A 21,120-nucleotide genomic window follows, 5' to 3' on the forward strand; every position below is an offset into this window, starting at 1 on the left:
ACTAAACAAACAGAGGCCCGGATGAAATAACTAATCACTCTACTGGCTGATGTCAGAGGAGATGAGAGCAAAAGAGACCCAAGCTGTAAATAAATATATACACACTTTTTACTGCCAGTTTAGTACTAATTTTGAAATAAACTGAAAAAAAGAAAATTAATTACAAATAAATGTTTCTCTATTTAAGTTTAAATTCAACATTCTGAATGCAGACAGAAAAAGAAACAAATAAATAAAAGTGTTTGGAATGGTAGTATAAATTATTATTTTTTAAATAATATATAACATTTTATCATCAATTAGAAATGCTAATAATAATAAAATATATATTTTACAATGTAGTAAAAAAAAAAAAAAATCAAATACAAATAAAATGAGATTTTCCACTTGTCTCTTTTTAATTTCTATTTGAAATACTAAATGAATGAATGAATAAATTAATTAATTCAACATTAGAATTAGAAATAATTTCTGAAGAGACACTAAAGATACTGAAAATATAGTTTGACAGGAATGAGTAACATTTCAAAATACATTAAAATGGAAAGTATTTATTTGAAATTATTTTACAGTATTACTTTACTTTCGACCAATACTTTTCACAGTATTTACTGTACTTGGCGACAATACGATACTTTTCTAAATGTAAAAAATAACATTTATAATAATTTTATGTAAAATATTTTAAAAAGACAATTTTATATATTTACTTTTTATATAAGAAATATAAAAATAAGTGGCCGTTTGTATTGACAGTTACATAAGAGCAATGTAAAAAATAGGCGATCCAGAACCATATCCGTGCCATTTTGTAATTTTTCCCAAGTGAGTCAACTTAAAAATGCCATACAGTTCCACGCATAAACGTACTTCGTATGGAATTCGATGATTAAATACCAGCATTCGTTTTTTACCCGTGTGTGGTCATATGTGCATGTTTATGAACATGTTCCCAGACTCAACATCCCACACAGGCAGTGAGGAGAGGTTCCAGGGGAACAGACGGACAGGGCAGAGGAGACCTATTTGCTGGGGCCACTGCCAGGTTCACCCACCGCTGGGACACATGGAGCATTTACTCTGACGGGGCTCCATCCTTTGATACCACCATGTATTTTTTCCACGATCTGAGGGGTCGCATATGTCGAAAAGGAATTCACGTGAACATTCAGGCCACATCACACCTGCACCAATTTGCCGGTGCTGGCAGGTAAAGCCGATCTCGGCTGGGGCTTCCTATGTGAGAGTGTTATCGGTGACTTTCTGCGCCGAGAGGCTCGAGGCCACGTTAATGTCTTCATAATGTTCCCGCGCTGATTAATTACGCTGACACTGTAAGACAAAGCCCCAGACCAGAGACATCTAAACTTTTGCAATTGCCAAATCTAAATGAGTTTATGAAATACCAAATGCCAGAATGGAGATGGCTTTCTCTTTCCTTTCAGAAAACACCCTCAGCTCCATCATTTTCTCAAACAGCTAGGCCTCTCTCTCTCTCTTATTCTCTGGTCTGTCCTTGAGGGAAGGAAATTAGCCACAATGATTTACTCCTGTCATGTCTCCAGGGCTATTCTGCTTCTAATGGACTCATTTACCTTGCTTTAATCACAAATTCACAGCTTGGTCTCCTCAGTCCCTCGACGCACTACAACTTCCATTGCTTTGATGTCCTCTAGTCTGAGAATGGTGGGTTAGGACGGTCCCTCTCCCACTGAGAGCAGAAGTCATCTGCATGAGCTCGTATAAATATTCTGAATTAAAATGAAGGGGATATTGGCTAAGTTATAAATTAGCTCATCTTGTTTGCCTCTGCTTGTTCAAAGTCAATTCAAATAAGATAAAATGAATAGCTGACGTGCAACCAGTAAATGGCTTTTGTCCCTATAGATAAAAATTGTTCTTAGTTCGGTAATAGTGTCTTATTGTTCAGTAATGTTGTGAAATATTATTACAATTTTAAAATGGCCATTGAATAATTTACTATATATTAAATGAATAATATAAAGTTGTTGTTTTTTTTTGTTTTCTGGATTATTCTGAAGATGCTCTTCATACTTTTCTGGACCTTGGCAGTCAATGAAAGCCTCATGGTTTTAATCCAAAATATCTTAAATTGTGAAATATCTTAAAAAGCGCAGCTATTACGGGTTTGGAACGACATGGAGGTGATTAATGACAAAATTTTGACATGTAATTTATTCCTGCGATGCAAATTAGGACTTTCAGCATCGTTACTGTAGTCTTCAGCGTCACACGATCCTTGCTGAAGAAACATTTATTATCAATGCTGATGATTCTTTGAATAGTATGTTCAAAAGGACAGTATTCGTTTGAAAAATAAAACCCCAAAAATACATTTTTTAAATGTTTTAATCTCCATTTACTGCCACTAATTCATTTTAAATAGTCCTGCTGTGTTACAAAAGATTTTATTAATAAGTACAAATATTCCAGTTATCCTCTGAATATAAGTTCACAAAACTGCATGTCTAATAATGCTAAAAGAATTCTCAAAATGTAATTTAATGTTCCTTTAGATGAGCTATAGCGCAGTACTTGACTCTGAACATTATTCTTGAAAATAAAGAATAAAAAAAAAAAATGGTCTGATCAAGGCTGAGCTACTTCTCTTGACGGCTGACTTATTCTGAACCCGCATTTCGGCTTATGAAACAGACGAACAAGCGCACCGAGGATGAGCGATGTTGATGGGGCGTAATTCAGAAATAAAGCTACACGGACAGGAAGAATCGACTGTGGGATTTAATGTAAAAAAAAAAGTAACGGCTGCCTCTGACCTTTTTATGAAGCGGCAAGCTAAGATGCATCAAGGAAAAGCTTTGTTTATGTCTCCTCACAACACGTCGTTTTTGGTAGCCGGCAGCATTCACGTGTTAGACATCAACATGATGGCTGAATAGAGGCATGAAGGGATTTTCTAAAGGATCCCAGTTAAGCAGGGGATCACTGCTAAACCAAAACAGCTTGTCAGCGCTGGGCTGCATTTATACTCTTTCTGGAACCTCTGTGAAGATGTCTGGCTGCATTTCTCTCTTGTCTGGATTCCCGAGTAAAATTTTTTATCTTTTTGTGGAAGATGTTCGATTTTCTTGTTCTACTCTGATGACTGTTCTTATTAAGCAGCGAAGTCGCCGACTGTCCGCGAAGGACAACAAAGAGTATTGTATAATGATGCGAGAAAGTAAGAAGGGAAGAACGAATGTATTGTATAGTGAACGTGTATTCGGGACGAAAGGCAAGGCGTGAGAACTCCAAACAGAAATATCCTTGTTCTGATGTTCCCTTGATGTATGTAACAATAAGTCAAACCGTCATTCAAACACGACTTCAAATGTATTTTGGTCCATTGGAGGCTACCGCGAATGTGGTTTTCTCTTCAGAATCAAGTTACTCCGTTTATCCATTATAAATGTTCTTGGGAGAACGCAGGCAACATAAAACACCACATGGCACAGTGCGCCTACAAATCCAGCATGTCATCAAACGCTCGGCAGTCTCAGCCAATCAGCAACATGAATGTGATTCTCGTCGTCATTTTTTTTCTCTGTATTACTCTGAATGTTTCACAAACACGGTCTGAGTTGATTTTAAGTCTTTATCCATCTTTTTAAGCCGACTGCAAACGCTGCAGCATCTGTCAGGTTTCTTCTGATAAAACAACAAACATTTTGGACCTTGTATTCACATCAGTTTATTTTTACAGTACTGAAATACACACACGCACACTGATGTGGTCAAATAAGTTTAACATAAAACGTGTTTATCAACAGTCCGGGAAGTAATAGTGTATTGTGATATTTTACATATGCTTTATTCTTAATATGGTGTACCTGATTTTTTTATTTATTTGTTCTTTTTTGTGATAGACACACGGTAGTCTTGAACAGTTAAACTGCCTGTCTTCAGTTCTTTGGTTATAAATATTACATATAGAAAATTTGGTTTCATAATAAGTGTATAAATATATACACAACATTTTCACAAAATAAAATAAATACATATACACAGTAAACACACATATATCATATAAACAAAACTTTAAATTAATAAATAATTCATAATTATGAAATAATTAATAATTAATCATTGCCCAGCACTAATATATATATGTGTGTGTGTGTGTGTGTGTATATATATATATATATATATATATATATATATATATATATATATATATATATATATATATATATATATATACACACACTGTATATATGTATGTGTATATATATATACACGTCCATTTATATTTTCATAGAACAAAAAAAATACAAAAACATGAAATCTTTTGTTTAGGAATTTATTTTAATATTATTCTTGTGCTTTTTTTTTTGCATTTAATTTAGAAAAAAGCAAAAGAAAAAGTCGTCTTTTGCCTTGAAAATCAAACTGCTCTATCTGCCTTCACACTGAGATAAACCAAGAGCACGCTGTGGAAAATGACTTCCCAGCATCCTCTTGCAAGCCACCTACCGATATCTCATATGTGTCTTTTTTTAAGAAAAAGAAAAAACCCACTCAGAGACGAAGAACCACTCAGCTTTTCCCTCCCCTTATAAATGATTGAATAAGCACTTTAAAATGACCGTCCCAACATGCCAGCCTAGATCTGGTCACTGCAATGAACAGAGATCTGACAGGACCGGCAATTGCCCTCTCTGTACTTAAAACATGATAGTATGTGGACTTGGCAAGAACTACTGGAAAATTTCAGTTCTGTGAGTTTTTGGGTTGTTTTATATCAGTAGTGCGACCCTAATTACAGCGTCTTGAACCCACTAGCGTGTTTCCCCAGCCAATATAATCATACAGTACAGCTCTAGCTTGAAAAACAAAGAAACAGTTGTGAGAGGAACGACCCTTGACAAACGCAAACCAGAGAGTTTGGGAAAGCTTGTATTGTTTAATGAGAAGAACCATCCTGATGTCGGGATTTCAGCCTCGGGTTTTGCTTCTCAGGTTTCTTCGTCTGATGACCAAGTTTGTGACCGTAGCAGAAACCATCAGCTCTCGCTTTCAGCCAAACCACATTTCACTTCTCACACCGAAGCGAAGTCCTGCGGTCTAAGCAGGATGTGGATCACAGGCGTGTGGTAAACAATACAACGAGCCAAAGCCACAACTCCAAACACCAGATCATCGTTTTTTGTGAATACGTATTTGGTGTCTTTTGAGGAATTGGCCAAAATGTTAATTACGTAGCGGCATATTGTCATCTTGCACTGTTTTTTAGTTACGATATATGTTTTGGCATTTTTAGCATCTCATAAAAAGGGCACAGTGTAAGGAGCAGGAAAAAAAAATAGTTACAATCGATTCAATGGCAGCGTTCCAGGAGAGCACTTTACATGTTCATTAACTTTACATATGTACTGAACAAGACCATTAACACCACAACATATTTAGCCTTGCCTTAATACAGTAACTTGATGGCAAGAAAATAATAGCAGTGCAAATGGGTTTTAATATACAGCTAATTAAGTTCCGTCTTCAGATCTCTTCAAATCTCCTCAAAATTAGAGGCTAGAGGCTGTGCTTTTGTGGATAGAGGTTGATTTTCATGTTTTCTGGGTTTAAACTTTTTTTCTTAATGACTTCTATATCACTGAACCTGAATATATATATATATATATATATATTTACACACACCTTTTCTTTAGTTCTGAATGCATGGATTTCAGTGCTGAAGTTAAATAACAGGTGTGAAATAACAAAATAACGTGCTAAAACGTGTGTTTTTATCCAGATGTGCGCTCATCTGTTTTCAGTGAAGCTCCACGAGTTGCTTCATGTCATCTTCTCATTCATTAATCTACGATAGCTCCTTTACTGCAAAAAGACCGTCACTGAACTAATGAAACCACGCCGCCAAGTGCTTTTTAAAACCATTTTCATACCTTTGACATTATATTGTTGGCTCTGAAAATATATGTAAATACGCATATAGCCGCTGTGTCTACCCTTGCACACATCGGACAGAAGAGTAGATTAACTTCGGTGGACTTAAACTTAATACGATGTGGTAGAAATAAAGCACTTTCTGATTTATTTTCATTTCGTGCTTTAAACAAATATGAATAGATGATCGGTTCATGTGCTTGAACTGAAGCAATACAGTGATCTGTGACGACAAATTAAAATGGTATTTATAGTTTTAAGTTATTTAAAAACGGCACGGTTTAAAAGCTGAGATTTTGAGACCTTGTTCAATACCAGAAATAACCTTTCACTGTGGGTGTGTTGTCAGTTTTCTCTTTGCTTTGCCATGTATTCATTGCGTGCAGTGTGAGAGCCGCACTTTTTGTCGGTTATGGCAACGGTAGGGCGGTTTTTGCAAACGTCGTCATCGGTTAGATGAATTTATCGGTCCTAATAACTCCGTAAGCATAGATACATTGAAGAATTGAGATGCAAAAGCCTCCAAGTACGTCTGACGTTTTGCTTTAAAATTTCTTTCAGGTTACTTTGTATAGGTTTCTAAGCACTGGTACTTCTCAATGCCTCAAGGCTGGCATTTAGCACATTTGAAGTGAAAGTACTTGATGAACATCCTATGTGTGAAGAACATTCAATCAGTGCCGTTATCTCGTTTTTGACCAAGATGGCTTTTAAAGGCTTTTGCATCTGAACTCTTACGTATACACCGCTAATCGAAAGTTTGGAGCATCCTACCTACGTGCACGCGCGGACCGCAACACGTTTCATGAAAAAAGGTCTATATATGCTTTTACCTGTAAAATATCTGTTACGTTTTATGAAAATGCAGTCTCCAGTTTGGAATGTTATTTTATCAAAAAAAAAAAAGCCATTGAAAAATTATTACAAAAACTAGTACAATTAGTAGTAACTGGTTCTTTGTTTGTTTGCTTTTGACTTATTTCATCGGTTAAAATATTTCATTATTTAATGACTAAAAAAGTTTGTTTTTAAAAGTTGAAATATTACATAATGGCGTAAAATTGACATGAATTATAAATAATACTTTTTAAAAATAATTATTTAATTTATTTCAATGTGACATTTTATTTAATTCAAATGGAATTTAATTTACACTAATAATATTAAGTCAATCGCAAATTGTTTTTGTGATTTAAAAGGGACTAGGGCTCCATTGACTCAATACTTATTTTCAATATAATAAAAAGTTGCATTACATAAGCAAACGATAATTAAACATCCGAAAAAGCGGTTTAAGGTGGCAAATTTTACTTTTTCGCGTACAAGTTAAATAGCAGCATTTTTGACGTACCTAATTTTCCACTTTTACAGACTTGATTAATGTGACCTGTACTATATGGGACGGCAATCAACAAACAAGTCTGATTCTATCCAGGGTCTGCCCGGGTAATGACAGCCTGACCAACCGAAGACTAGCATCATTAAAAGAGACATCTATAATGTTTGTCTGGATCTGCAGTCAGATATTCGTCAGAAAAAGCGAAGGCCTCTTCTTGATGTCTTCTTTAACCCAGCATCACAGGGTTGCGCTCACAGGCCAGCACCCCGCGTGACCGAGTCAGAAATAGATCATGTGAAAGATGATTAAACATGGATTAGCTGCAGTGTCACGCTGGACGCTTCATGCCTCACACTGAGAAGATGAGAGGAGTGAGGCAGAGTGAGAAGTTGGTCAATAGAAAATATAGAAATTAAAATCACAGCTCGGTCAAAAGTAGACTGAGAGGCAGTTTCAGATAACTACGTAACTGCTCCTCGTTCCGTCAGATGAATGTAAGCTGATGATTAACGGCCCGATTGTCTCTTTGTTAGCATAAGAAACAATCAGCATATCTGAGCAGTAAATCAACAGAAGGCAGCTCGGATTCAGCCCGAGGGACGTCGCAGGGAAGAAGGAGACGTAACCTAACGCTTCTCTGTGTCGTTTTACAATGCGTGAAAAAAGCGTCTCGAAAAAACTTTACACCGGGTGATTGATCACCGATCATAATGTGCAAATCATTTTTTTAATGTTTTAATTGAGCTTTTTTCTTTCTTATTTATCTTTGTGGTCATTGGTTGTTTTAATCAAACTAAAAGTTTTGAGGAAATTTAACACAACTTCACTTGCTCACCGATAGATCCTCTGAAGTGAATGGGTGCCGTGAGAGTCCAGGCAGTTGATTAAAAACATCACAATAATCCACGAGTAATACACACAACTCCAGACCATCAGTTCTTGTCTTTTAAATCTAAGAGCTTCATATTTATAATAATTCAAACATTCTAGATATTTTTTTATTTCGAATCATTGGTTCCTGAATAATGAAAGAAATATTCACAGATCAAGCAATGTTGTGTGTATAAATAAATTAATTAATGATACGGAACTGTAGTATAAGCTATAGTATAATTACAATTGAACATTTTAGAATGAATCTTGATTTTATTTTTTTTTTAAAAAGCTGATAAATGTAATCTTAATTAAAAAAAACAAAAACAAATGTAAATAAACTGAACATTTCTAGTAAAAATCCCCACAAACAAATGAATAAATAAGTAAATGTTGTTGTTTTTTTATCTAAACAGTTCTTAACAAATATGCTGATGGATTTTCATGTGGGAGTGCAATATGTTTTTTTTTGTTTTTTTACTGAAGACAGCATTATTATGGATTATGGACTTTTAAATAAAATTAGAATGAAAAATTATGAATTTATTTCTTACAGACAAGCATCCTTTCCGCTTCATAAGATATTAATTGAGGTTCTTGAGTCAAACTGGTTACTTGTGGATTATTGTAATGTTTTTATTAGATGTTTGGACGCTTATTCTGACGGCACCCATTCACTACAGAGGATTAGTAGCAAGCAAGCGATGCAACGCTGAATTTCTCTAAAACTGTTCCTTTGAAAAACAAATCATATACATCTCACATGGCCCGAGGCAAAAATGCATTTCCAGTTCATTTTCATGTATGGTTCAATCATTGCTTTAAAGATGCACATATCTAACAAAACTCACTTGTTGGTAGCACAATGGATTATAGACACGTCAAATAACAGTCCTCTGCTGTTTTCACCCAATATTTTTATACCGCAGATATGTTTCTGAGTACCTCTCAATATGGTTTGAATGTTCACGTCTCAAAACATTATGCCAGTACAAGCGCTGACCACATCTCATAGATCTTCACACCGGACGTGAACGACAAGCTCAAAAGAAAAGTGAGCCACGTTTGGATAAATCCCGAAATCCTGTCAACTTTATCAAGAAAAAAAGCGAGATCCAATCTGTCTCTCAGAGGAGAGCCTAACTGACATTTTGACACGATCCAAAATGCTGATACAGCAGGACTGCGGCTACTAAGAGAAGGCAAATCACAAATCTGTCAATCAAACGTATTTCAAGGTCCCGTGGAAGATAAAAAAATAAAAAATATAATTAGGTATTCCGCAGATGACGCTTTCCAGCTTCTAAACTGAAGTAAAACCGAAGCTTTTCATTGGACTTTTCTAGCTGTAGTCAACAAAAACCTCATCATAGGGTGTTTTTATGTTACGTTTATATATTACATATATTTCTATATGATATAAATTATACGAATATAAATATATACGTGTAAATAATATTATATTGCATAATAATAGCTATGATACAGTACACATATACTGTATCAAGTAAACAAAAACTTTGATTTTGGATGCGATTAATTTTGGTCAATCATTTGACAGCAATAGCTATCATTATTGTTATTATTTTGCCTTTATGTCCTCACAGCGTGTTTTTATTACCTCCACCACAGCCGTCGTATTTAAGATATCTTAAAGGAACAGTTCACCCAAAAATTTAATCAACCTCAAGTTGTTTCATACATGTAGCGAAATAAAACAAAAATACTACACAAATTGCATGGTTACCAACATTTCGAAATATCTTGTACATTTAGCAGAAGAAAGAAACTCGTACACGTTTGCAGATGTTTTTTTTTTTTTAGTTTATTCATTGGGTTCATTTTTTTTTTGTTACCATTATTACCTCATTAGTGTCTGAACATTCAGGTTTCGTGTTGTATTTGTTATTTTTATTTTTTCTAAACATGGAAACTCATTAACATTATTTTTCTTCAGATATCCGGAATAAATAAAAACAAAGTGTTGCTGGCATAAATATTTAGTCCCCTAGGAGCTTTACACACAAAGGACGCCGCGATTGCCTGAGAATTGGCATCTACCTGTGAATCATTAAAATAACTTTTATTCTCTCGCTAAAATCCCACGGTCAAAGAATTATTATTCAAGATGTGAATCTTAAAGATAGCTGTGAAAATGAAAAAGAAAGAGCATTCCAGAGAAGTCAGAGATAAAGTAAACAAACAAGTACAGCGTGAGGGATTCAACTCCCAGTGGGCTCTGTTGGTTCAATTATCAAGAACTGGAAGCTCTATCTAATCACTCAGACAAGGTCGTCCTTCAGAACGCAGTACGAATGAGCCATAGAGAGGCTAACAATCTTGTGAACCGACTGAGATTAAAAAGTGCATTTCATAACCCTCGTACGGGAGGTTTACTGTTATATCCACACTATCGTAAACCAATTTTTCAAAAGGTAGTGTGATTATATATGCTGCAAAAATGATGGTGCTTTGTTTGCATACATATCCGCGTATGGATTGAATACTTCTGCTGTATTATTTCTCCCGGACCGCTCGTATGCGTGTGTAAGTGTAATCGAGGATATGCATATGGGTGACAATGCTCCGGCTCCAGTGCTTAATGCTCTTAATGGAGATAATGGCACTCCATGCAGAGAGGCATCAGCAAGGAGGAAGCGAGAGGTTTGTCCTCTTCACGCCCTTGCTGAGTTAAAACACTCTAATCTCACATTAATTCCTGCAATTACACACCCATCATAACAACAGACAGTTTAACCGGGCCGCTTTCAGCACTATATTGTATTCTTTAAGTAAACAAGCTCACTGAAAATGTTCTTTTTCATGCTTTTTAAGATTATATATATCTGTATTTTAGTTTTTTTGCTTGCACTTGCTATTTAAGAAATATATTAAACATGCAACGGCAGTACAAATTATATATATATATATATATATATATATATATATATATATATATATATATATATATGCAACAAGGAATATTTATGCCATGAGACCAGGTAGCATATTCTGTCTAATGTAGACAAAAACTTTTATTTTGGATGCGATTAAATTGTTTCACTGCACTGACAACAACAACAATAATAATATATCAGCACAATAACGTCTTTTTCTCTCCATCTCTCTCCCAGACACAGATGCCTGTATGCCATCATGATGTAAACATGTTAACTTCTTCACCGTCTAAATCGGCTGCAAGACTTGTGCTCATGAAATATAAATTCTTTCATATTTCCAAAGTCACAGAGTTGGGATGTTTATCAATAATACATCTGTCTGTCTCTCTTCCTCTGCGCTCTCACAGATGTAACACTCGAGACGCCGTGAGAGCAGACAGGTCAGGGTTCGCTTCTCCAACCCTTTTCATTTTTACTTCTATATTGAGCTGTATTCTTCAGGAGGAAACCGGATCACATTGCCCACTCTCCAGCTCTCTGCTTCTCTTAGAGTTACACCCACTTACACAGAAAACGAGCAAGGTTTTCAACACAGACAGTTTATGGGCTCTTTCATGTGCTCGCGCTGGCTGTGTGAATTCCAAGACCTGGAGCACTACTCAGAAAAAAACAGAGAGCAAAAACACATATATATATATATAATAGATTAAATAAATAAAACTGAGTCAGCAAGGTGCCACAGTACAAACTTCACATTAAACATTAATTAAATGAACAACAACAACCACAATAAAAAAACGAAAAATAATAATAACAATAACAATATTAATAATAATAATAATAATAGTTAAATGTTTTCATAAATTCTTCATTATTATTGTTATTATTATTATTATTATTATTATCATCATCATCATCATCATCATTATATCTAAACTGTGAAATTAAATAACTACAATGACAATAACAATTTATAATAATCATGATGATGATGATGACAATGATGATATATTTATACACTAAAAGTGAAAAGAGAAACAATAATAATAATAATAATAATAATAATAATAATAATATAATTGAAATACATTATGATTATTATGGTGATTCTTAATAATAATAATAATAATAATAATAATAATAATAATAATAATAAGATCTGTTGTTGTTATGTTGTTATTAGAAATGCATTATTATTATTATTATTATTATTATTTCTAATCTAATCATTTATTGTGAAATTAAGTAACTAAAATAATAATAATAATATATAATAATTTATTATTGTTGTAAAACAGCACATGACACAATAATAATAAAAATAATAATAACAATAGTAATAGCATTAATAATGACAAACAACAATGATGATGATGATGATGATGATGATAATAATAATAATAATAATAATTTCAATTATAGAGATAGCGATGGAGAAAACAGGAAGGTGTAGAGAGAAGACAGGCACCACTGCACAGCATGTAGTACAAAGCATACATCAAATAGTTCTGAAAACAGTGTTCAGAAGTTATTTGTGAGAGGCCAGAACTGCACAGAGGAGATCCGACTCGCTCACGGCCTGGCGTGGCAGAGAATACTAACAAACGTCCCTCAATCCAGCTCTTTCCTCTCGCTCTGTCGATAAGGGTGCGTTAGAAAGAACACAGAGTTGCCACTGGCTGAATTACATTATTGACTTGACGTGGCAGTGCAAAATGTCCGAGCAGTGAGCACCGCAGCTGTTTGCCAATGATCAGAGCTCTGTTCTGTGCGAATCAAACAGCTATCGATTCGTCTGTTCGTATTCCTTGCACTCGTCTCACCTTCAGCCCCTCTGCTCTCAGACGAGGCGGATCCCGCCACGACAAACACGCGGATGTTTAATAGATAATCACTGTGCAATCACAACATTCCAGTCCGAGGTAAATACCAGCTAAATCAGAACGGCGACGCGAGACAGAATTCTTATCTCACGCCGCCTTATTATCTCCGTCAGCTCAGTTAATGACTAAATTAGCCCAGCTATGAACCCGGAGTGAAGGCCCGCTGTAAGGCTCACGTTCGTCTCCCTCGAGACTCCACTGTAGATCTTATTTTCTTCTAATGAAGACGTGATTCTGGCACTTGGCTGAAGGCTGGAGCGTGGAGACCGGGCTGATCCACTTACAGAGCCCTGCCCAATGTATGTCAGATAATCTGCAGCTCTGCGCTAACCGCAAATGAGCCCATTCCAACATCTGGGTCCCACTGGGAGTCTAACTTATTAGTGTCCGCAGAGCGCTAGTTCCAAGAAGGCGACATGCAATCAGCTTCGTGAGGACCCAGTGTGTAAGACCTTAGGAGGAGATTACAAGAACTTCTGAAGAACACTTGCTGAAATTAAGTGTTCAAAAGTGAAACGGTATTGATTTCACACTGTACAGTACAGTCTTAAAATACAACAAATGGTTAAATTATGTTTGCTTACTTGTTTATTGCAATAAATGAATATCTTTTGGCAAATAGTCTGAGAAAAAAATTTATTAATTAATTGTGTGGGGGTCGTCAGTGTTTATATGACTTAAAAGACAATGTTTTAAGTGTGTGTGTTTATTTCACAATTTGAAGCATAATTTATATAATAATAATAATAATAATAATAATAATAATAATAATAAAGGCTATTAACTACTAAGTTACGTAAATGGAAATTTGTTGCTAAATGGATTAAGGAAAACTTAATAAAAATTTATATATATTATATATAAATAAATTAAATTCAAAGATTTATGTGTATTTATTTAGTTACATGCTGTAAAATAAATAAAATCAATTTGAAAGTTTTGTTTTTATATATTTTTATATTTATTTGACTAATAATAATAATAATAATAATATTATATATATATATATATATATATATATATATATATATATATATATATATATATATATATATATATATATATATATATATATATATATATTAGTTATTTATAAAGTAACTAATAAACAGGTTATGGGAAAAATAAGAAAATTAAACCAAAAATAATAATTTACGCTGATTGAGTTTTAAATACGTCTGTTTATTTGAAACGTTATTTACATTTATTTCACATTTATAAATTGATTATTGGTTCTGAAATGATGAATAACAACAACAGCTGCTGCTGCTATTATTATTATTATTATTATTATTATTATTACTAGCCTCTGTAACAACTTAATGATATCTATCAGGTCTCTGAGTGAAGAAGAAAACCCTCATTCTCATTCTTTTAGCTTGCAGCAATCGAGATCTTTTCAGTGATTCACCGCTCTTTACAACCAACAAAGGGCTCCTCAAAAATCAGCAAAAGCATGGTAATAATTTCCTCGTAAACAATACTGAATGTGGTTCACAAAGAGAGGCCAGGTATCTGCATACGTAAACGCTCACACCACAGCTCATAATAAAGCTCGTCGCTTTCCACGTTCAGGCGGAGATTCATACGTCTGAGACTCATTCAGGAAGATAAAACTCAATCAAAGCCTTTGTTGACTAATAGCTGCCTGTGACTGAATCCTCAATGTAAACGTGTCAGCTCAGGGTCAGCCACAAGGATTCTCTGTAATTGGCACCATTGAATAGAAGGCCTCGTCAGGGAAGCAAGGCTTTATTTCCATAGAGACGGCTCATCTGTTGCTATAGTTTCAACACGACTTAGTGCCTCTACTTAAGGCTGAGGAGAAAATACAGCTAGTGTCCCTGAGGAGGATGTCTTCTGAAGACGAATGCAAAAAAAGCAAATATGTTTGCTCTGTCGGAGCCGGGACGAGGCATATAAAGTCAGAGGCTTTCAAGGATTCAAAAGACCAAAGATGAATACTTTGATAAGTCGAAGCAATACTTTTTCACACATTTCGCCTTTTCATCAATATGATTCTCTAGACACAGCTGCCTATAGTGTAGCTACAAGTCTTTATAAAGCCAAGATTTAATCAACATTTCTGAATTTCAATATTTCAGCTCGATTTCTGAATTCTTGAATACATTTTCAGTACAGTATTATATTATTACAATGATTTGGTATGTTATTTTTATTTTATTTTTATATAGTTTTGAAACAAATAAATATTTTCTTCTGAACGATTTAAGTGAACTTTTAGCTACTTTAGTTTGTTAAACGTTCACTTAAATCGTTCAAAAGAAAATATTTATAAGTTTAAAAATATTTTTAATAAAATAAAAATAACATACTAAATTATTGTAATAATAAAATAATTAATAAAATAAAAACCGAATAAAACCGAATATTTTTTATTATTATTGATGAACAGTTAAAGAAAAACAAAAAAGAAATGTAGCCCTCACATTTTTAAATGGTTAATTTCAACAGTTAGTAATAAAGCTTGAAATAAACTAATTACAAGCAAAATAAATAAATAAATAATAAAGAAAGTGTCACGTTCTCCGGACTTTGTTATTGTTTTCGTCTCGTGCCATGTGTTCCCTGTGCCCTGCCTTTCCATGTTAATTGTATGATTGTCTGCAGCCGTGTCTCGTCAGTGTTGTCAATTACCCTGTATTTAAGTGCTGTGTTTTGAGTTCTGTTTGTCCGAGCGTCAAGGTCCCTACCCGATGTCCTTATATGCGTGTGATTTTGTTCCGTCTATCTGCCTGCCCGCCTGTATGTACATTGTTTATTTCATCCCTGAAGTGGATTAAAATAAGTTTATTTTCATTTATAGTCTCTGTCTGCTCTCGTGCCTATCACACCCGTGACAGAAGATCGGACCGTACAAAAGTACAAGTTTAGCGGCGATTATTTCTTTTATTTTGTTTTCATGTATTCCCGCATTCAAGACCGAATTTCTCATCCTCCTGCTGGAGCAGGGGATTGCTCTCTCGAGGAATATACGCGCTATTCCTCCACCTGGCCAACGACTCGTTACCCGGACAGCTTTCTGTGCGGAATCTACTTCGCGCACTAAACGTTTCCAATCAGGCGCAGCTGTCCGGGAGCGGTCCTCGAGAGAGCATCGCCGCGTACGTCGAGTGGGTGCTGGTGTCGTGCAAATCGCCGAGGACTGTTGCACTGGAGGACAACGCACACCAGCCCCACTCAGGATCCAGAGCCCAGCTCATCCTCCACCGCATGGTCGAGCCCCAGCCTGAGCCCACCGCTGACACGGGGGCGGAGTCGAGCGTAACCACGGACCCATCGCCAGAGAGAGCGACCGAGCCGTGGAGCGTAACAGGACCCGAGCCGAGTAGGTCAGACCAGGTGCGCGAGCCAGCAACGGAGCTCCCCGCGGTGGAGACAGCCGACTGGCGATGAGAGCGCGGGTGGAGCTCCGCCTACTGCACATCGGCTGAGGATGAGCTGATCATCCACCTGGGGCTGCTGGATCTGCAAAGGGAGCTGGATGATGTAGACTTGGACTTAGACTGGGCACCTCCCCTGTATCCTGAGTTCCTGTTTCCGCCCAGCCGTCCCGTTAGCCCGCTGGTTCCGCCCAGCCGCCCCGCTAGCCCGCTGGTTCCGCCCAGCCGCCCCGCTAGCCCGCTGGTTCCGCCCAGCCGCCCCGTTAGCCCGCTGGTTCCGCCCAGCCGTCCCGTTCCTGTGCCCGCGCCCACGGCGCTCCGTCCCGTTCCTGTGCCGGCGCCACGTGTGCTCCGTCCCGTTCCTGTGCCCGCGCCACGCAGGCGCTCCGCCCCCGTTCCTGTGCTCGCGCACGTGCGCTCCGCCCCGTTCCTGTGCCCGCGCCACGCGTGCGCTTCCGTCCCGTTCCTGTGCTCCGCGCCACGCGCGCCAGTCTCGTTCCAGTGCCCGCGCCGCGGCGCTCCGCCCCGTTCCAGTGCCCGCGCCCGTGCGCTCCGTCCCGTTCCAGTGCCCGCGCCCGTGCGCTCCGCCCAGTGCCGCTCAAGTTTTCCCACCCTCCCACCCATGCCACACCACGCCGATGGATCCCAGCAGCCCCTGCGCCATCCTCAGCTCACCATCCGAGCTCGCCACGGGTCTGCCGGTCTCCATCGCTGCCGAGGGTGGACGATCCTCGCCTCACCGTCCTGCCTCCGAGACCCAGAGACTCCTCCTCGCTCAGACCCGCCGGCTCCCCTGGGCTCCTAGCTCCTCCTCCACCGTGGTCCGTCAGTCCACCAGCTCCACCAGGCTCCATCGTCCCTCCGCTCCGCCTTGGTCTGTCGCTTCGACCATCCGCCGCCTCGGATTCCTCTCCTCCGGCTTCGCTCGTCCCTCCATCCCACCGGCTCTGTCAGGCTCCTCCTTCCTCCGGCTTCACCTCAGTCCTCAGTCGCTCTGGCTCCGCCGCGTCCTTCCCGTCCCCGCTCTCCGTGTCAGTCGCCGAAGCCTGCGGCGTCGCCTTGACCTCCAGCGCCCGGACGTCACACCCTGGCTCTTCGGCTCTCCGTCTCCACCTCAGTCTCCTCCTCCACCTGCTCCGCCGCCGGTCCGGTCGCCCCATGGAGTCGATGGCTGCTCCTCCTCCATGGCTCCTCCCTCCGTCGGCTCCACCTTGGACCACCATAGCTGGGCTCTGGATCTCCTCCTGCTCCGGACTCCTCCTGTCTCCTTCCTGGCTCCTCCCTCCATCTACACCTCCTTGGACCCTTCTGCCTTCTGCCTGCCCCATCCTGGCGATCCGTCCTCCACCAGAACCTCCTCCCAAGACCCGGTATCCCCAAATCCTAGTCATCTTGGTTTTTGTTTGTTTTGTTTGTTACCCTTTAGGTGCGAGGACGCACCTTCCGGGAGGGGGGGGTAATGTCACGTTCTCCGGACTTTGTTATTGTTTTCGTCTCGTGCCATGTGTTCCCTGTGCCCTGCCTTTCCATGTTAATTGTATGATTGTCTGCAGCCGTGTCTCGTCAGTGTTGTCAATTACCCCGTGTATTTAAGTGCTGTGTTTTGAGTTCTGTTTGTCCGAGCGTCAAGGTCCCTACCCGACGTCCTTATATGCGTGTGATTTTGTTCCGTCTATCTGCCTGCCCGCCTGTATGTACATTGTTTATTTCATCCCTGAAGTGGATTAAAATAAGTTTATTTTCATTTATAGTCTCTGTCTGCTCTCGTGCCTATCACACCCGTGACAGAAAGAAAGAAAGAAACAATGAAATACAAATAAAAAAGCTCATAAAATTACATATTTTAAAACAAACCAATGAATTAAACAAACTTTTAAATATTTTCAAATGAGTAAAATTTATATAGTTCATTTCAACAGTCAGTAATAAAACCAAACAAACAAGCAAATAAGGAATGTAACCTCAGAATTAAACTATTTTTGTGTATAGTTTTTCTTATTTTTCATTTAAACAGCCAACAATCAAAACAAAGAAATGCATACATGAACGCATACAAACAACAGAAGTACTATACAATACCGAAACACACGGCAAGGCCTAATTCGCCCACCACACATCAATCAATGAATAAAACTCCCAAACACTGAGTGCAAGCCACTGCGAAAGTTTGACATTTTCGATATAAGTGAAATGAAACTACCCTTGAATAATTCCTTATTTAACAATTCACTTGTGCTAATGCCCTGTGTGCCATGTCTCCAAAGGTGGCAACAAACTAACTAAACCCAAATGGAAATCAATGCTTCATCATGACATAATTAGAGAGGAACAAAGCCGCAGGAGTTAAATGAGGACGTGATAGGTCAAACGCTCAATTGAGGAATAAAGATCATTGATATTCAGGTTTGTCAAACGCCTCATCATCGCGTCTGGTCGCCTCCCACAAATTGCTGAAAAACACGGCGGCTGCTGTTTAATGGCCATAGGGGATGAAGTCAAACAAATGGGGCACGAATGTCACGCTGGGCGAACCCAACAATTAAATACTAAAATCGTAATCAAAACACCGCTGATGAGCAAGTAGCACATATAGGGAGAGCCTGAAAATGTCACGTTATTTATGACCGAGCTCAAACGTTGACCTTGCCTTGATACAGGGAGATATAATTGCATTTGAGCTTTGTAAAGGAAATTGAAACCGATCTCTGTTGATGTTTAGACCACTGGGTGAAGTCTAATTACATGGCTATTATAATTCATAAGGAGAGCAGGCTTAGAAGAGTGTTTGAGAGATTAGTTAACGACACCCGGCACTTCGGCCCGCACTGATCCGTAATAAACTGACTGAACGGAAATCTGGAGCCATTAATGATGTTGATGTGCCCATTTCCCAGAGTTCCCCAAGGCAATGTCTGGCATGGAAGCATTTCCCTTCGGAAATAATCAAATAAATAAAAGAATTAAACGCTAAAAGCTGCACAGAAAGCTACACTACTTTCATTTCGAAGATAAAAGCGTGTCATATCAATTAATTGAAATATCACCATCACTTATAGAATTTAGTCAGGTTTATGAACGTATTAACTGAGCCACTGCAGAACTGTCCAAGAGGTTGTGGTGGCTATGTCACTGAAACCTTGGTTACTTTGTCACGCTCTCAGAAATAAAGGAACAAAAGCCGTCACTGGGGAGGTAACTTTTTCAAAAGTTACACTTTTGTATCTATTAGGTTCAAAATGTACGCTTTAAGTTCTTATACGTATCTTTAAGGTACCAAAATGGACCCTTTAGGTAAAAACTTTTGTGACAGCATTTGTACCTTTATTTCTGAGAGTGCACTTACGCAGACTAACTTTAGAGAGTTGGAGATTTCCATAAAAAAACATTACTTGAAGTAAAATGCATTCATTAATAATAAAAAATGATATATATGAATGATTATTCTCATGTGGGTTAGAATGAACTATATACTATATATATATATATATATATATATATATATATATATATATATATATATATATATATATATATATATATATATATATATATATATATATATATATATATATATATATATATATATATACATTTTTTTTTTTATTATATATATATATATATATATATATATATATATATATATATATATATATATATATATATATACCGTAAATTCTGGACTATAAAGCGCACCTGCATATAAGCTGCATCCGCTCTATTTTTAAAAAAATAAAAATAAATAAATAAACAAGCCGCACCTGCATATAAGCCGCATCCGCTCTATTTAAAAAGTTTTGCTCTTCCCGCTGCCTCCTCCAGCGTCTCACCATAGACTCATTGACGCTAAGCTTCCGAGCAGCAGCGCGGTTTCCTTCTTGTATCGCGAGATCGATGGCCTTCAACTTAAAACTTGCATCATACGATCTTCTTCGTGTGGGTTCCATGATGAAGGGGTGAGGATTTGAAAAGATAGAGTTTGACAGGATTGGTAATTTGTCATCCTTCTATCCGCTTCTGCCGACATATATATGCTAAAGAGGAACTAGCGTATTCTTCTTTGCATTTATTTTGTCTTGGTTTTGATTCTAATTCCGGTTAGAGCGCCCCTAGCGGTGGGGAAAAAATCTGCAGAATAGCCGCACCTTTGTATGAGCCGCATGGTTCAAAACCTATGAAAAAAGTAGCGGCTTATAGTCCAGAATTTACGGTATATATATATATATATATATATATATATATATATATATATATATATATATATATATATATATATATATATATATATATATATATATATATATATAATTTATTATTTTATTTTTTTCTAAAAAAATATGGTTTTATGGTCCAGGATCACATTTATTTATTTTCTTTCTTTCTTTATAACACTTAATACATACTATTTATCTATCTCGGCTTATATTATAAATATAATAAAAATAAGAATAATAATTATTGTTAACTTTAACATCACTGACAGTAAAAGATTGTTGGATAAAATGACAGATGGCAGCAACAAGGTAGGTAATGTTAGTAATGGTTTTTAATGTGGGGCTTAACAAAGAGAGTTCACGCTGAATATATTATATTTAATATATATGTACTTCCACAGTAAATAGCATCATGCTATTTACTTTTTGTAACACAAGTATTAATTAACTTATTTACAGTGTAAAACAAGTGAGCATTCCCTGAAGCCCTTATGTGACTCATTCATCATCTGTTGATATTAATTTAAATACTTCCGTGTTGGTTGTTATTAGTCATGTACCTCAGGGTGTATCTTAAGTCAGACAGTTAAT

At 37.3% G+C, this 21,120-nt stretch overlaps 1 protein-coding gene and 1 long non-coding RNA gene across 4 annotated transcripts in view; both read right to left on the reverse strand.

Moving 5' to 3' along the window:
• Positions 1-21,120, reverse strand: part of cadm2a (cell adhesion molecule 2a) — a 1,030,129-nt gene that overhangs the window by 864,664 nt on the left and 144,345 nt on the right. The gene's annotated exons all lie outside the window — the stretch shown is intronic.
• On the reverse strand, positions 19,980-20,334 carry LOC122352914. Its single transcript, XR_006251937.1, has 2 exons — positions 20,077-20,334; positions 19,980-20,011 (listed from the first exon to the last, which is right to left on the reverse strand). It is a non-coding gene; the product is annotated as an uncharacterized LOC122352914 (long non-coding RNA).

The sequence above is a fragment of the Puntigrus tetrazona genome, chromosome 10, assembly GCF_018831695.1.
Source record: "Puntigrus tetrazona isolate hp1 chromosome 10, ASM1883169v1, whole genome shotgun sequence".
Taxonomy (NCBI): Eukaryota; Metazoa; Chordata; class Actinopteri; order Cypriniformes; family Cyprinidae; genus Puntigrus; species Puntigrus tetrazona.